Source organism: Zalophus californianus, chromosome 5 (genome assembly GCF_009762305.2).
Source record: "Zalophus californianus isolate mZalCal1 chromosome 5, mZalCal1.pri.v2, whole genome shotgun sequence".
NCBI classification, from domain to species: domain Eukaryota; kingdom Metazoa; phylum Chordata; class Mammalia; order Carnivora; family Otariidae; genus Zalophus; species Zalophus californianus.
Genome location: NC_045599.1, coordinates 135936907 through 135955533, shown reverse-complemented (window position 1 = coordinate 135955533; position 18627 = coordinate 135936907).

Sequence of the window (18627 nt, the reverse complement as noted above, 5' to 3'; positions counted from 1 at the left end):
TGGAATCAGAGGCAACTCTCCATTCCACCCACAGAACATGTGTTCCTCTGAGTGAGAGGGAGGCTCAAGCTCTGTGTTCCTTAGTTCTAGTGTTAAAAACCTCATGATCTAAAATAAATCCCAAAATATACTACAATTTACAGAAGGAACAATACAGCTGTGCTCCCTTATGAAGTGAGTAATACCAGCCGCTGGTAAAAAAATCAAGATAGTCAAAGGAATTAATAAAATAAATAATCATTGTTCATATTTCTTTCTCTATTAAATAGGCTTTATACTCAGAATCACTACCTGCCAATTTATTTATTCTCAGTTTTCTCATGTTTTTGAATTTTTTTTTCTTCACCAGTCTTCAGGAAATACATTGATAATCTCTTTTTTAAAATAAAGATACTTTTGAAACAGTTAAAGGAAATGAGATCCCTAGAATTTTTATGTGAACCATAAACTATACACCTAAAGCACAGTTTCTAAAACATCCTTGAATGTATCTTACATCGGGCTCCTAAATCAGGAGGAAGTCCTGGGATTGAGTCCCGCATCAGGATCCCTGCTCCTTGGGAGCCTGCTTCTCCCTCTGCTTCTCTCTCTCTCTCTCTCCCTCTGTCTCTCATGAATAAATAAATAAAATCTTAAAAAAAAGGAGGAAGTTTTTAAAGATAATACTAATGCACCTTGTTCTTGACATTGAGACATTGCAAGAAAACTGTGTATATCAAGCTGCATTTCATTAACAGAGATTCTAAAGTATATATTTATAAAGACACAAAATGATACAATTTAAAGCAGCTCTAACATCTATCCATCTAAAATGCTTCCTACAGCTGCTAAGCCTCCTTTAAAATCCACAGATACTTTGCTCTGGAGGAATCCTAATATCTATGAAGGTATTTTAAGGATAGAATCCTGAAACTGAGCACCTCAGCACGCTGAGCTAGTCTCATGCATCCTGAAAACTACTGCCTTTTCTATTTCAGTGTGAGTCTGGGACAGAATCATCCTGCTTCAGCTGTCTAGACTCAAGTTTCTAAAAGGACATTTGTCAAATACACCCAGTGTCCATCACTTTAAATTGTCCTATGATCCATGCAATGAATAATTTCACCTGTGGTTTCCCAGCCACCACTAAGGACAAATATATTTACTCCTGTATGCAAGAGAGAGAAAGGTGATGGAAATACAAGCAGATGTAAGTCCTCTTTGATGAACCATTGTGATTTCTATCTCAAAATCATTTAAATTTACTTATGGGTAACTTTTCTTTATTCTACTCCTCTCTTGTTTAGGCTCTCTAGTTTTTCTCAAAATGATTATTTCAAGTCAATCATTTATCTAAAACATTAATATTGCACATTTTAGTTATTATGTACAATTGTCTTCTATAAAAGCAAAGAACTTTTGCACTGTGACCTGGTTCTAGATCATTGCTGTTTTGTTTTGTAATTTCAGTGTGGTGGTCAACGGAGAGGAAACTGAATCCCTGCACTTTTACCTACTAGTAATATAAAAAGACAGGCTTTTGAATTATTCTGTGCCTTAATTTCCCCATCTATATAGTAACGATAATTAGTTTTTTTTCATACGATTTTTGTAAGGACAAAATAAAGTAGGAAGATACTAGCATAGATTTGGTGCCATATCAGTATAGTTTCTTTGTATCTCCTGTTTGTCTGGAGTACTACATTAGCTTTTGCAAATATGCAGTCAGAGAACCTGGGTTGGGTGAACACTCCAAAGCTAGGCATCTAGGGCCTCTATAATGAATACTTAATGAGTTAATATTATCTACAAATATTTGTTTGATTAAGTTACCCTACTAGACTAGTCCAGTTCACTATTGATTATATTTTTGACCAAAAATATCAAATGAATCTACCACTTGATAATTCTCCTAAACATTTGGAACTAAGTCAGCACCAAAGCATGACACTTCTAAACTTTAAGATTTAATAAAGACAATGGTGATTTCTGTTTTTGCCACATTAATGTATGTGCATGAAAGAGTGGATATGTTGCCATTCTATTCCCTATAGAGATCAAATAGGATGAAAAAAATACATGGAAATTGACCAATGGCCAGTTGGACTGTTTCCTAAGTAATGTTAAAATTTTTGTTGTCATTTTTACTCAGTTAAAAAATGGAAGCTATTGTTCTGTTAAAACACAACCCAGTTTTAATTTAAATCAAACTCAATATGCATTTACCGTGTAAATACTGGTTTTACACACTCTCTGTTGAGATCCGTTAACGCATCAAGTATATCAAGGCCCGATTTTAGAATGTGCAATTTTTATGAAACATAATGAAAATGAACACCAGAGGGCACTCATACTTAGAACTGGATCCAATGGGGACAACATTTTATTACTCCAGTAGAAACCAAAAGGACCAATTATTGACTCCTCCAAATCGTCATATGACACAATCTATAACTAATGTACCAGTAATAATGTACTCACTGGCAAAATGAAACTCAATTTCCTCTTAGTCGAGGCTCTCCTCAAAAAGGTCATCAATACAAACCCCTCAAAATTTCTTGTTTTGTTCCCCAATTCACATTAATTACTCTGTTCAAAATATCCTCCCTCATGACTCCCATTATCTTCCTATATCCAAATTTCACACAACCAAAGTTATAGTTCATATTACATTTTCTGAAGCATTTTCAGAAGAGTTTTTGTTGTTGTTGTTTGTTTTCTAAGTATTTCCTTTTGCATCAAAAAGCTTTTCACCTTAGAATCCCACCATTCTTTTTTTTTAAGATTTTATTTATTTTATTTGAGAGAGAGAATGAGAGAGAGAGCACATGAGGGGGGGAGGGTCAGAGGGAGAAGCAGACTCCCCGCTGAGCAGGGAGCCCGATGCGGGACTTGATCCTGGGACTCCAGGATCATGACCTGAGCCGCAGGCAGTCGCTTAATCAACTGAGCCACCCAGGCACCCAGAATCCCACCATTCTTAATTCAAATAAGGGGCTTGGTACGAGAAATTTGAAAAGGTGTGATTATACTCAATAAGGTAAACTGAAAGTATCACATTACATGTCTCATAATTTGAACTGAGATATATACAGAGAAATTCAGTGTTAGTTATCATTACAGGGATAGGAAAACACACAAAATTTGGCAATCAGCCAAGTTCTTAAGGAAGGACGTAATCCGTAAGTAAATCATAAATAAAATGATAAATCATGAGATAAGTGAAGCCTATTAAGAGGGTGAGAAGTGTAGATCTGAGGGCAGCTGAATCACCGTGACAACAGAGCACGAGATTTGGCAACAAACAACCAGGCTGCTGAGAATACAGACTTATTTTTTTCTTGGAAAAAATTTGCCGCAGTTAAGTGTCATGTTTCCTACTGTATTCTATGACTCCATACTCTAGTAAAACTCCCTCCTACTTTATTGGTTATTGTTCTTCATCTATTTTGCTGGTATATCCCAGCATATCTAGTATATCTAGTTTGCTGGAATAGTATCCCACTGTATCAGACTCTGAAAAGTGAAGATTTTCAGGGCTTCATCAAGGGCTGGATTATTTTCTATCTAGATTCCTTTCCCCAGAGAACCCATTCACCCATTCAACTTGTATTTCTTTTGCATTCTGTCAAGACATTTATGGTCTTACATGATTCCCCCCACACACAATTCTAACCTCATTCTGTCCCACTTGGTTGCTCACTATAGTCCAGCCACATTGTGACTCTTTTAGTTTCTGGAACACTTCAGGACATTTGCACAAGCTCTTCTACTGACTATAAAACTCTTGTCCTAGAATTTAAGATTGCTAGCTTAGCATCCTTTGGATCTCGTTTTAAATAAGTAGTCCTTCAGAGATGCATTTCCTGACCACTCTAAAATGATGCCTCAGATTAACCACAATCACAACATTCTATTCATTTTCTTCAGAGTAGTTACCATAATTATAACTTAGTTATTTGTTTGCTTATTTGTTTCTATCGACTTACCCCAGCCTCCTTTAGACCCTAAGCTCCAAGGAGCTCTGTCATCACCATTTAGCCAATAACAAATGGAGTACTGAGAACACAGTATCTACATTGTAGTTCCTAAGAAATGTATCAGCATGTTGTAGGTAATCAGTAATGTTGATAAGATCATAGAATTTTCTGGAACATGTTTGAGTCCTAGCTCTAGAATATGTTTAACTCTCCAGAACATCTTTTTTTTTTTTAGATTTTATTTATTTATTTGACAGAGAGAGAGAGCACAAGTAGGCAGAGTGGCAGGCAGAGGGAGAGGGAGAAGCAGGCTCTCCAATGAGCAGGGAGCCCGTTGTGGGGCTCGATTCCAGGACCCTGGGATTATGACCTGAGCCACAGGCAGACGCTTAACTGACTGAGCCACCCAGGCACCCCTCCAGAACATCTTTTATTGAAATCATTTCTGAGAGAAATTTATTCTGAGGGTTTTCATTTATTTAAAAAAAATGCTATACAATCTAATGGGCATGTTCTGCAATGATTTCTTTCCTTATAACATTGAACTAATAATATTACCTACCTTATTGGCTTGAAGGGAGAATAAAATGATCATTTAATTTGAGTTGAGTAGGGTAGTAACTACACAAAATAAGCATTCAATAGCTACATTCCATGATGATGATGATAATGATGATGATATTTTTTAGGATCAATGTGACGAGTTCTGGTGACTTCCCTCAAAGTAAGTTGTAGGCTTCAGGGTCTGCTTCATGGATGTGCAACTTGTTGAATCGTGCAGAGCCTTGTACTTAGAATCATCTTCATTGGTATAGTGTTCTGTTGTCACTGTCTTGAGATTAATAATTTTGACCAATAATTTTGACCCTGAACTTTCATTTTGCATTTTGCCCCACAGATTGTCTGGCCAGTCTTCATGGGCACAATATCAAATTCTAATTCAAAAACATTTTTTCTAATTGCTAAAGTGATATGGGCAGGCCCGCCGGAATGAAGACTATGTAAATCATATAAACAATCACTCCTTTTCTTTGTAGCTACGAAGCTCAATATCCAAATTCATCATTTCCACAACTGTGCTGGCACTTTAAAAAATACATTTCTGTGGGTTAATTTCACCATAAGCCTTTTCTTCTTCTTCTGCTATTATCTCCACATTAACTTGTTTTTTGGTCATATTATATGTTATATGTTACTATATGCTTTTATAAAAGCTTTCTTTAATGCTCCTTGGAATGAGCCAATTAAAAAAAACAATGATTAGTATGACTTGTATAATTCTTACCTTTTCATTTTCAGGTTTTAAATATGTATTTAGATATATATATATTTAAACTGCCTCTCTCCTCCAAATTTCTTTTTACTATATTGACAATAACTCTCAGTTTTTCAAAGGCATGAATCAAATAGGCCCATATTAAAGATTCTAATGAGTCTGAGGTGAAGGTAAATCTGTGCTCTGGTGCTGATCAATCCCCCAAAATAGTCCATGGCTTCAATGATAAAAAATAATGAATGTATTTTCTTTTAATCAGATCACCAATTTGTTTACAATACATAGACTTGAGTGAAAGAAACTTGAGACTTTTCTCCCCTATCTAGGACATGGACTTTTTTTTTTTTTCTTTTAAACCTTAGTGACTAAGTACATGCAATGGAGAAGCCTTCCCTAGATTTTCCATAAGAGCCATGCAGCTCACCAGTGGGGCCCATGAATCTTAGTCTATTGTTAGGAGAGCATAAATGTTTAACAAAATAATAGTTTATTTATGTATCATTCTAAAAGATATTATTACCTATCTAGTATTTTTTAAAGCAAAGATCAGCAAACTTTTTCTTTAAAAGTTTAGATAGTAAATATTTTAGGTTTTGTCCTAGACTGCCTCTGTCTCAACTACTCAGCTCTGCTATCGAAGGATACAAGCACACATACACTATATATGAATGAAAGAAATGACTGTTTCCAATAAAACTTTATTTAGAAAAGTAGATGCAGGAATAATGAGTCAGGTTTTGCATTGAATGATTAATTAATCACCCCTCAATTAAAGGATTTGTATTACTATGCAAGGCAAAAATATGAAATAAAAAATATCAAAGGCAACTAGAACTTAGAAATCTTTGGTGTTCTTGACACTAGTCATTTGAATAAGATACATATGTACATATGTCTGTTTTCACAATAGCCATAGCCCAGAACAAATTTGGGACTCCTAATTTGGAGTTGAAAATGGAATCAATTTGTGAACCACTCAAGAAAACCCATTTCACTACTTTATAGTAAAGTTACATTTGGGGCAGAAAACACTATTACCCAGCTTAATGACACATCTCATTATCCAAAATTGGCTAGAATGAATTTGTCCAATTTCAAAAATCAACTCTACCAAGGAAAGATAAAGACTGATTACTACTGAATCTCCAAAGAGAAGTTTCAGGTTAAAATCAATTCAGTATAGTTTAGAGTCACATCTTGTTTATTCCTTATTTGCATATATTCAGTTGGAAACAGTGGCAATGCATTTAAAACTATTTTCACGGCAAAGGTGAGGGAAAGTGATGCCCATATGATAATGTAAGATTAAGATGTGACATGGCTGGTAAAAGTTACTGTAGTTGCATAGGTCATGAGAAATAAAGCTAAGATGCAAAATAAGTGCAATTTTACCATTTTTTCCCCTATGGTTGAGGTTTTGGTTTTGTATGACATGGCTTCATATCTGTACTAGCAAATGAACGAAACAAGATCATAACAATATTTCAAAAGACAGAAATGACAGAGGACTCTGGAAAATGAGGGGCAATTGACAGGGAAGCATGTGAAGAAGAGTTGGCTGGATTATGTCAAAATTGATCTTTACTAAATGTCTTTATTTCACAAGAAAACACTTGGCTTATGATTGACGAATTTCCCTAAAATTATTTTCTGAATTCCTTGTGTTTCAATTACTAAAAGGAATGACCTGGTTCTTAGCAAGCTTTTCTTGACAAAAATGTCCTTCTGGCTTGCCAGATGTGTAACATATTTGAATTAATGGTTGTTATTCAAGAAGTATCCCAGGGCCTATTGTTGCTTCCAAAAAAGTTTGTGTGTGTGTGTGTGTGTGTGTGTGTGTACGTGTGTACGTGTGTGTGTTTGGGGGTAAAGGGAGAAGTAGAAAAAAATTCTAAAGATAATGGAGAAAATCAGTGATTTTTCAGATTCTAATAGCATAATCTCAGAGATTATATCTGTCACTTCAATTTTGTTCCATAGATATTCTATCAGTGACTTCAAGATTGACACAGTCTTCTTTCACAGAGCTTGAAACTCACCCAAGGTATCTATTGCAGAACACACATTAGAAAACATAATTTTATTGACTCTAAACAATAACAACAAGAAAACAAATAAACAAAAAAAGCAAAACCAAAAACTACCTGGTAACTTTCTTTGATAGAAAAAAGTATATTTAAAAGTAAAGCTCCAAATTCTGTTCCTCAAGCATGGGATCTCAAAATAAGTCTCAGAATTTTCTCTCCTTCTGTGCTCCATTTCAGTAGATTTTTATTCAGCCAGCAAAATCTCTGCAGCTTTTTTTTTTTTTTTAAATCTCTTTCCCTTTAGTGGTCTCTAGTCAAAGATACTCCACTCAGAATATTCCATGAATTCACACTCTGATTCCAAAAATTTTTCTACAACATGATTGAATTTCAACATCCTGATGGACGCCACAATCACAATCCCAAATCTGTGACTAAATGCTTAGCTTTTATATTCGACAAACTGTAGTTATAAGGCTATTGTCTGTTTTACTCATTAACATAAACCCTCTCCTATGATCTCATGCCTTTTCAATATTTTCAGATTTCTCCTCTATATTGTACTATTATTTATAACCTATTCCAGAAAACCAGCTGGCAGAGGGGAAGAATTTTAAACAAATATTTTGTGTCATTGAAAATTTATGGTGAAATGGAACCACTTTGCACCATTTTTCAATTAAGTAGAATTTATATTTCTACATGTTTAAAACAGGAATCAACCAATCATCTTTGTTTTTTAACTCAACTACTAAGTTTATGCTTTACCTTTAATTCTGAAAACATCTATGTACTTAGATCAAGCAGGACAGTTTTTTGTTTGTTTGTTTGTTTTGTTTTGTGTTTTAAAAGATTTTATTTATTCATTGGACAGAGAGAGACACAGTGAGAGAGGGAACACAAGCAGGGGGAGTGGGAGAGGGAGAAGCAGGCTTCCCGCTGAGCAGGGAGCCCAATGCAGGGCTCGATCCCAGGACCCTGGGATCATGACCTGAGCCGAAGGCAGACGCTTAATGACTGAGCCACCTCGGTGCCCCAGGACAGTTTTGTTTAAAAGTAACAATAAAAATGAAATTGTGTGTGTGTGTGTGTGTGTGTGTGTGTGTGTGTGTATTTACACAAAGTGGCCTAGGATGCAATGGTAACTTATTTCCTGATGAGACAAGCATTAATGTTTGTCATTTAAATCTTGACTTGCCTTATTTGTGATTGAGAGTTTAAAATTTTTTTTGCAAGAGAAGACAGTAATACCATCTTACTACGTTAAAGACACCTATTAGTCATGTCCCAGGCAAATTGGGATTTATGACTCAGACATAATTCTTCCAAATATGTCTTCTGTTCATAAAAAGGCAGAGATATATGACTCAAAAATAACACCAAGACAGAAATAATTTTGCACTTGGCAAAGCAAAGTGCGCTTTGCCACATTGACTTTCCTCTGGAATATATGGCAAAATCTCCACGTTTTATGAATAGGCTCTTTTCAATACTACAGATGTATATTTCCAACTTCTAAATCAAGCAAATCCCTGAGACAAATAAGACAAATGATCAGCTCCAGCACAGGCAAGGGGAGATGTATATATAAGAACTATGCATTAAAGATTGATGGGGACGCACACATACTTTTAAATGTCCCGCTGCTGATGTTGACTATGCCTTAAAGAGAAGGTTACGAATGTCATGTATCAATTGGAAATGATTATGTTGTTCTATTCATCTGACAGTCTCAGTCCATATGATCAGTTGTGGAGGGGCAGCATAAAATTTTGAGGGGAGGTGGTGAAGATACGGACAGAATATAGCACAGATAAAATAAGTATTGTTCCCTCAAATCTGTACAGATATTGCCAAGAGCATGGCAAATCATCATGCTTTGTGTACACTGATTGCTCAAGGTAAATTAAGTAAAGATTCCAAATTTTATTAAGGATGGTGGCAATACAATCCTCTTTTCTCTGTGGACTATTAAGTCTTTCAACTTAAATATTTTGGGATTTTAGCAGGCATCAAAGATGTAAATGAAATATTGCCTCCAAGATACATGTTTTGCCCTTGAAGATTGATCAAAGTTCTACTTCTTTTTTATAAAGTAAAATCACATAGATTTTCCAAACCCCAGTGGCAATAATTCTATCATCCCCCTGGTCTGCCTTTTTAAGTCATCTGTAAGAATCAAAGATACCCATTTTTCTCCCAGTGAAACACAAGCATTGCATTAGGTGAATATCAAAATGTGGATCTTAAAAGGCACAAATTTTATTTTAACTAAATGATTTACTTAATATCCCATGCCAGGAATTATCCTAAAGGGATTATTATGTTAAAAAGAAAAACAACATGCACTTATAATGTTGTTGAAAACTATCACCAGTTGCTAATTAGGCATATTAATATTATACTCTCACTATGTTTCAAAATAAGAGATTTCTTCTTATTGCAAGAGTCCTAGGAAAGAATCCATGTTTTTTTTTAAATGTGGTATTTGTTTTCTGAACATCCTTTCTCCTGTATTATGATAGAGAGCCTCAAACAGTTGTGTTTTTAACCTTAATTTCCCTCACAAATTTTTCCAGAAAGTTTAAAAATTGGGTCAGATGAACAATCAGGCATATGAAGGAAGGTTTTCCTCTGAGTAAGGAGAGGAGACTGATTCAGTTCATGTTACTTGCTATGCAATACCCGTCTTGCCTCTGTCAAAGTGTGGATTGAAATTTAATTTGATTGTAAATTGGATATAATATATTGGAAATATGATTGTCACCTGATATTTATTCCCCACAGTTCTTGCTTACAGGTTCCTCAATTTATCTAGGTTGACTGTGTGCCCAAGCCACATATAATGAATATGGTATCATGTTGTGTCTCCATCAATAATGACAGTCCTGTCAATCACCTGTCAGTTCTTTGATTTACCCAACTCCTCAGTAGCTTGATAGGAGGGTAACGCGGATAGTGTCAATGAGATATTAGGGGAATTCCGTTGGGGACATCCTAGAAAAAAATATATTTTTCTAGTAAAAAGAGGCAGATAATAATTGGTGTTATTTCTTCTCCTCTTCTTTCTTCCTGGAACCTGAATATGATGCCTGGAGCTGCAGGGTCCATATTTGACCATGAGGTCACATGCATTAGATCAAAACACAACATGGAAGAGTCAGTAGCCAGGAAAAAAAGTCTTTGTGCCCTGAAGACACTCAGAAGCTACACTGTTGACAGCAACCATGATCTCTAGATTTCTTTTAAAGTGACAAAAATAAACCTTTAATAACTTAAGCCCATTAAATAGATTGTCAGTACTTTGCTATTATAAGCATTCTTTTCTCTTACAGCCTTTGGTTAGAAACTGAAACAAAATGAACTTTATATAAACATAGTTATCTGAGGATGAAAGATAATGGTGATCTTTAACATGGGTATGGCAACTTATATAATATTCTTTTGGGTGCCTGGGGTGCCTGGGAACTCAGTGGGTTAAGCTTCTGACACTTGACGTCGGCTCAGGTCATGATCTCAGGGCCATGGGATGGAGCCCTGGGTAGTCTCTGTGCTCAGCAGGAGTCTATTGGAGATTCTTTCTCTCCCTCTCCCTCCGCCCCTCCCCTCTGCTTGCATGTGCTCTCTTTTTGCCTAAGTAAATAAATAAAATCTTAAAAAAAAATTCTTTTGGGTTCTTGGACCGAATTCCAATGTGTGTGTCAGGGGCTTCCCACACAACACCAAGCAATTCTTGGATACAGCAGGGTATCTGAGAATTCAACTCAATTCTTACATTACATACCTGAAGATAGCACCAGATTCCCCAGGTCAAGGGTTCTGTCTTACAAGTTGCTGCCCCCTGCCTTCATTTGCCAGTCATAAGCCCAGGTTGTTCCCTGAGCTTCTGACTGACTGACTATAAATATGAGGTTCCCACCACCTCCTCCTGGGGTTCAGTTAATTTGCAACAGCAACTCACAGAACTCAGAGAAATATTTTGTTTACTAGACTCTCAGTTTACTATAAAAGGATACATAACTCAGGAACAGCCAGATGGAAGAAATGCGTAAGGCAAAGTATGGGAAAAGAGTCGAAGCTTCCATGCCTGCTCCAGCTGTCCTGCCACCCCCTTGATCCGCACGGGCTCCTCATGAAAGCTTGCCGAACCCTGTCCTTCTGGATTGTGTGGAGGCTTCATTACTTAGGCAGAGCTGATTCAATCTCTGGCCGTTGGTGATTGACTCAAGCTACGGTGTTTCCGGCCTTCACCAGAGATCAGGGGGGTGGGACTGCAAGTGCCAACACTCTAATCACAGGGTTGGTTCCACTGGTAACCAGCCCTCACCCTTAGGTGCTTTTCAAAGGTCACCTCATTAATATAACAAAAGGACACTTTTTAACACTCTTTTCCCTTAAGACATTCTAAGGAGTTGGGAGTTGTGAGCCAGGAACCTTAGAGGAAAACCAAATATATATGTGAAATATATATGTGGGTATACAAAATATATATGGTCATTGGAATGATCAAATGTATATGTATGTATTTGCATATTTCTTATAAATAACTGTTTTGCTGCTAGTTGCCTCTGTCAAATATTAAATTGATAAGCAAAATTATCATTTCTATTTAAAACAAAAATAAGTTCTAACATTAGCGTGTCAAGAACGGAAGCGCTTGCACAATCAGTGGGGAGGGGCAGGCAGAAGGAGAAGCAGGCCCCATGCTGGACTCAATCCCAGGACCTTGGGATCAGGACCTGGGGCCAAGGCAGCCGCTAAACTGACTGAGCCACCCAGGCGCCCCTATCCTTATTTCTGAGTTTTAATAATCAGCTAGAAGCTTTTTCTAGATAAACACAAAGGGAAAAAAGAAGGAATATTGTGCCATATTATCTTGTGCATAAGGTAAACAAGCATACTATGGTATTTCTCTATTTTTCAAGGATACTTTTGGGAAAAAAAATGAACAATTCAGTTTTTTTTTCCCTAAGGGAAACTTTTCCATGTAAATATAATGCATCATAGACCAAACTCTAGTCTGTAATTATAAGTTCTGAATATACAGCCATAATCTACTATCTCTGCAAAAACATAAACTCTAAAAATAGATATCAAATTGGTAAATGGCTGGGATACAGCCAGTGACAAATACAACACACGTATTAGTAAATAAGTCCTAGACCATATTTGTGGTGTGAGAAAATATAAGAATTGTACATATTGTACAATATTGGTAACTCAAGAACTATCACCAATAAAAATATATTTTACTGTATTTTCATGTGGTACATTTAGACTACACAAAAATATCACTTATTTATTTATTTTTACTTATTTTTTTAAAGATTTTATTTATTTGAGAGAGAGAGAGCAAGAGAGAGAGAACGAGCAAGGGGAGGGGAAGAAGGAGAAGCAGGCTTCCCGCTGAGCAGGGAGCCCCAGGTGGGGCTCAATCCCAGGACCCTGGGATCATGACCTGAGCTGAAGGCAGATGCTTAACTGACTGAGCCACCTGGGCACCCCAAAAATATCATTTAAACTTGGTACAAATCAAGGTACCAAAGTTGCAAAATTGTTAAATAGTTGTAGTGAGGGTTCACAAGACCACCCCTAGGTTTGATGATTTGATAATAGGACTCAGTACTCTACATTTTATTGTACTCATGGCTATGATTTATACAGTAAAAAATAATAATAATACAAAGGAAAATGAGCAAAGGGGAAAGGCACATAGGGTGAAGTCCAGAAGAAATCAGTCATAAGCTTCCAAAGGTCATTTCCCAGTGAAGTCACACAGGACACTCTTAATTTCCCCAATTGCAAGGAGCAGTGAGGAGTAGGGGCAACAGCGTGTAAAATGCTATACCAAGGAAGCACAATGAGACTCAGTTCCCAGGGTTTTCACTGAGGGTTGACCATATGTACCATAGATGTACCAACATTCCAGACTCCCAGAAGGAAAGCAAATGTTCAGTATCATCTGCAGTGTTTATATAGACAGTTTAGCCATACCGAGTCTTTCTTATCTGTTCTGGGAATTATTAGAACCCTCAGAAGTTCAAGTCCCTAGGAACCAGTCAAGGACCAAACTTGTAAGTAAGCCTGTCAAAGAACAATGAAACCAGCTATGTTAAATCTTTTCTGCACCTCACAAAATCTGTTCTAAAGCATTAAATTTTTAAAAGGAATTCCAGTATCATTCCCATACATGTAATATATCATGTGTATTTTGAATGTTTGGACACTAGGCTCCAAAAAAACTGAATTAATACCAATAGTACCATGTATGCACAATTACTATCAATTACTATATAGCAATACATCAAAAAGCCAACATGTAAAACTATATCATGAAAGTTTTAATCTTCACCATAAAAACCTAGAAAGTCCTCATCTTAAAACAGAATAAATAATTATCTTTAATAGTTTGAAATCAAAATGACTCACTTCTTTTCATTACTCTTTGGTAACTCTATTAATGTTTTCTTATTTGTGTTATAACCACACATTTCATTGAGTCAATAAAAATGATAAATATAATTTGCTATTAGAGAAACCAAATTATTTATTTATTTATTTATTTATTTAAGAGAGAAAGAGAGATAGAGTGCACATAAGCGGCAGGGAGGGGAGGAAGCAGACTCCCTGCTGAGCAGGAGCCCATGCAGGACTCAATCCAAGAATCCTGGGATCATGACCTGAGCCAGAGGCACACACTTAACCGACTGAGCCACGCAGGCACCCTAGATAAACTGAATTTACCTCTGTGTTATTTTTTTAAAGATTTTATTTATTTATTTGAGAGAGAGGGAGAGAGAGAGAGTATGAGCAAGCAGGGTGGGGTGGAGCAGAGCGAGAGGGAGAAGCAGGCTCCCCATCGAGCAAGGAGCCCAATGCAGGACTCGATCCCAAGACCTGGGATTCATGACCCGAGCCACAGGCAGACTCTTAACCCACTGAGCCACCCAGGCACCCCTACATCTGTGTTATTTTTAAAACACTTCTATTGAGAGATATAATTTACATATATAACATTGACCCATTTAAACTGCACAATTTAGTGGTTTTTCTTATATATACAGAGTTCTGCAACCATAACAACAATTTTAAATTATTTCATCACCCCCAAAGATCCTCATGCCAATTAGTAGCCTTTACACGTTATTTCCTGAGTGTCCCAATGCCTAGTCAACCAGCAATCACTAACCTACTCTCTGTCTTTATAGATTTACCTATTCTGGACATTTCGTGTAAATTGAATCATGCAGTGCAGTGTCTTTTATAATTGGCTTCTCTCCCTTAGCTTAATAACATTAAGGTTCAGATGTAGAAGTACCCCATTTTTTGTAGTGCTAAATAATATTCCGTTGTTTGTTTGTTTGTTTGTTTATTTTTTAAAGATTTTATTTATTTATTTGACAGAGAGAGAGAGACAGCAAGAGAGGGAACACAAGCAGGGAGAGTGGGAGAGGGAGAAGCAGGCTTCCTGCTGAGCAGGGAGCCCGATGCGGGGCTGGATCCCATGACCTGAGCCAAAGGCAGACGCTTAACAACTGAGCCACCCATGTGCCCCTAAATAATATTCCATTGGAATATATGCCACATTGATAGAAATTAGGCTGTTTCTACTTTTTGGTGAGTATCATCGATGCTACTATGAACATTTCTGTGCACAGTTTTGTGATGATGTGTATTTTCATTTCTTTTGAGTATTTCTGGGTCATATGGTAACTTTATTAAGAACGTTCTGAAGAACTGCCAAATTGTGTTATAAAGAAGCTGAACCATTTTACATTCCCACCAGCTGTGTATGAAGTTTGCAATTTCTCTGCATCCTCACCCATACTGGTTATCTGTCTTTTGTTTATAGCTAACCTAGTAGGTGTAAAATGGTATCTCACTGGGTTTTGGTTTGCACTTTCCTGACCACTAATGATGTTGGACTATTTTTCACATTTATTGGCTATTTGTGTACCAACTTTGGCGAAATACTTTTTTCTGATTCCATGAGTTGTCCTTTGACTTTCTTAATGGTGTCCGTTCAAGTACAAAAATTTTAATTTTGACAGTTTATCTTTCTCCCCCTCTTTTTATTTTACAGGTAATTTTAGTATCATATCTAATAAGGCTCATTGCCTAACCCAAGATCACAGAGTTATTCCTATGTTTTCTTCTAAGAGCTTTATTGTTTTGTTCTTTACTTTGAGGTATATATCCATTTTGACTTTGTTTTTGTGTATGTTGTGAGATAATTTTTTGTATGCCTATCAAGATTCTTTTGCATATGGATATCCAGAAGTCCCAGCATCATTGGTTGAAAAGACTATTCTTATCCCATTCAACTGTGGAGCATCCTTGTCAAAACTCAATTGGTAGTACACGTAAGGCTTATTTCTAGACTCTCAATTCTACTTTTTAATCTCTATGTTTATCCTCCTACCAGCACCAAACTGTCTTAAATACTGTAGTGTTATCATAAAGTTTGAGGTCAGCAAGTGCATGGTTTTCAACTGTGTTCTTTTTCAAAATTGTTTTGGCTCTTTGGGGTATCTTGCCTGTCCCTATCATTATTAGGATTGACTTGTTGAATTCTGCAAAAACAAACAAACAAACAAACAAACAAACAAACAAAAAAAAACGGCAGTAATTTTGATGGTTTGTACTTTTCATCTGTAGACCAATTCAAACTGTTGTGTATCCTGCAATCTGACTGAACTCATTTATTAGTTGCAATGGTTTTATAGGAGGTTCCTTAGGATTTTCTATACTCAAGATCATGTCATCTGAAAATAGAGGGAGATTTGCATCCTCCTGTCCAATTTGGATGGCTTTACTACTTTATCTTACCTGGCTGTCCTGGCCCGGACCTCCGATACAATGTTGGTTAGAAGCGGTCAGAGTGGCCATCTTTGCCTTAATGCTGTATTCAGAAGGAAAGCATTTAGGCTTTCACATTGAGTGTGGTATTAGCAGGTTTTCATAAATGTCCCTTGGTAAGTTGAGGAATTTTTCTTCTATTTCCAGTTGTGTTTTAATTATAAGGAGCTGTTATATTTTGTCAAATGATTTTCCTTCACCTATTTCCCCCTTTATTTTATTGGTATTGCATATTACATTATTGATTTTCACATGTTAAAACAATCTTTCATTCTTCAGATAAATTCCATTTGGTATATAATCCTTTTTATATGTTGCTCTGGATTTCTAGATTTGAGTTTTCTGTGTCCATTTTCATAAGAGACATTGGCCTGTACTTTTGTTTCATGTTCATTCATCTGGTTTTGGTATGAGTCATACTGGATATATAGAATGAGTCAAAAGTGTTACCTCCTCTTATATTTGTGAAAGATTTGGGGAAATATTGTTATTAATTCTTGTTCAAAGGTTCGGTAAAATTTACCAAAGGAAACATCTGGGCTTGAACTGTCTTTTGTGGGGATTTTTAAAAAATAATTACTAACTCAATCTGTTTACTTACTTGAGGCCTGCTCAGATTTTCTAATTCTTCTTGAGGCAGTTTCAGTAGCATGTGCATTTCTGTAAATGAGTCGGCATACAGCTGTCTTATTCTGTTTTGATTTTTGTTTGCATATCCTCAGTGGTGATGTCCCCCATTTCATTCTATCTAAAGATTTACAAACTTTGTTGACCCTTTCAAAAAGCCAATGTTTGGTCTTATTGATTTTTTTCTATTGTTTTTCTAGTCTCTAATTCACTAATTTCTGACCTAATCTTAATAATTGCATTGCTTTTGCATGCATGGTGTTGCATGTTAAGGTAGCATGCTAGTTTTAAAAGAGTTTGCTCTTTTATTTTTCTAGTTGTGTACAGTGGAAGGTTGGGGTATTGATTTAAGAATTTTTCTTCTTTAGGAGTACCTGGGTGGCTCAGTTGGTTAAGCATTCAACTCTTGATTTAGCTCACATACTCATCTCAGGGTTGTGAGATCAAGCCCTATTTCAGGCTCTGCTCTGGGCATGGAGCCTGCTTAAGATTTTCATTCTTGGGGTGCCTCGGTGGCTCAGTCGTTAAATGTCTGCCTTTGGCTCAGGTCATGATCCCAGGGTCCTGGGATCGAGCCCTGCATCGGGCTCCCTGCTCAGTGGGAAGCCTGCTTCTCATTCTCCCACTCCCCCTGCTTGTGTTCCCTCTCTCTCTGTGTCTCTGTCAAATAAATAAAATCTTTAAAAAAAAAAAAAAGATTCTCATTCTCTCTCTCCCTCTTCCACTCCTCACTCTGTCCCCTTCTATTACAAAAATTCTTCTTTAATATGAATGGTCACTACTATAAATTTCTCTTTAAATGCTGCTTTACCTGCATCCTCTAAGTTTTGATATTTTGTGTTTCCATTTTAACCCATCTCACATTATTTTCTAATTCCTCTTATGATTTCTTTGTTGAGTCATTGTATTTTTAAGAGTGCATTGTTTAACTCCCACATATTTGTGAAATTCTCAAATTTCTCTTTGTTACCATTTCTAATTTCATTCCATTGTGGCCACAGAACTTATTTGCATGAATTCATTGAGGCTTGTCTTATCACTTATCCTGGAGAATTTTTTTATAAGTGCTTCAAAAGACTGTATTAGACCATTGTATATGAAGAAACAAAGATCAAAACGAAAAGTTTTCTCTTTTAAAAAAACTTTTTGGTTTGATCTTTAGTATGTTCATATGAAATAAGAATAATAATTGTATTAAATTCCAGAAAAAGGTGCCATGAGAGGAAGAGAAAGATTATTGGGTATGTGAAAGGCTTTCTAGGTGAGAGTTCTATGAATCTTGGATGTAATCATGGTTTTTGATGATACTAATCTGTGTCTGCTGAGAAGGATAATATGATGTCATTATTGGAGATGTTAGTTAGTATTCTGACTAGAAAAGCAGGTCAATTGGATGGTTTTTCTGCAGACTTTGTTTGCCTGTGAAACACATTTAACAATTGAATGGTGAAACCACTGGAAATTTCCACCACCTGATTTGACTAGAGTGGGAAGATCAGTCAGTGATTCTTGGTAAGACAGAGACTCGCTGGCCAAAGATTTCTATTTCCATGTGGAGTACAGCACTGAACCAAAGGGAGTTAACCTCAAAACTTAGTAGAAAGGAGCAGACTTCTTGACTAATAGGAAATGGATCTATTGGCCTTTAGCAAGAAATGGATCACTTTTTATGAGTTGACAAGGCTGTTTCAATATTTGTTTCCTTCAATCTTTTGGTGTAAAATTTGGTATCTTCATATGAATTAAGGATCATATTGGGTGTTCTGGACCTTGGCTACTGAAATATCAATAACCTTTGGATATATTGTGTGCCACTGCTTTAAAATTTCATTACAAGCACAGAATACTCTCTATCAAAATAGTATATGCTGGTGTGCAC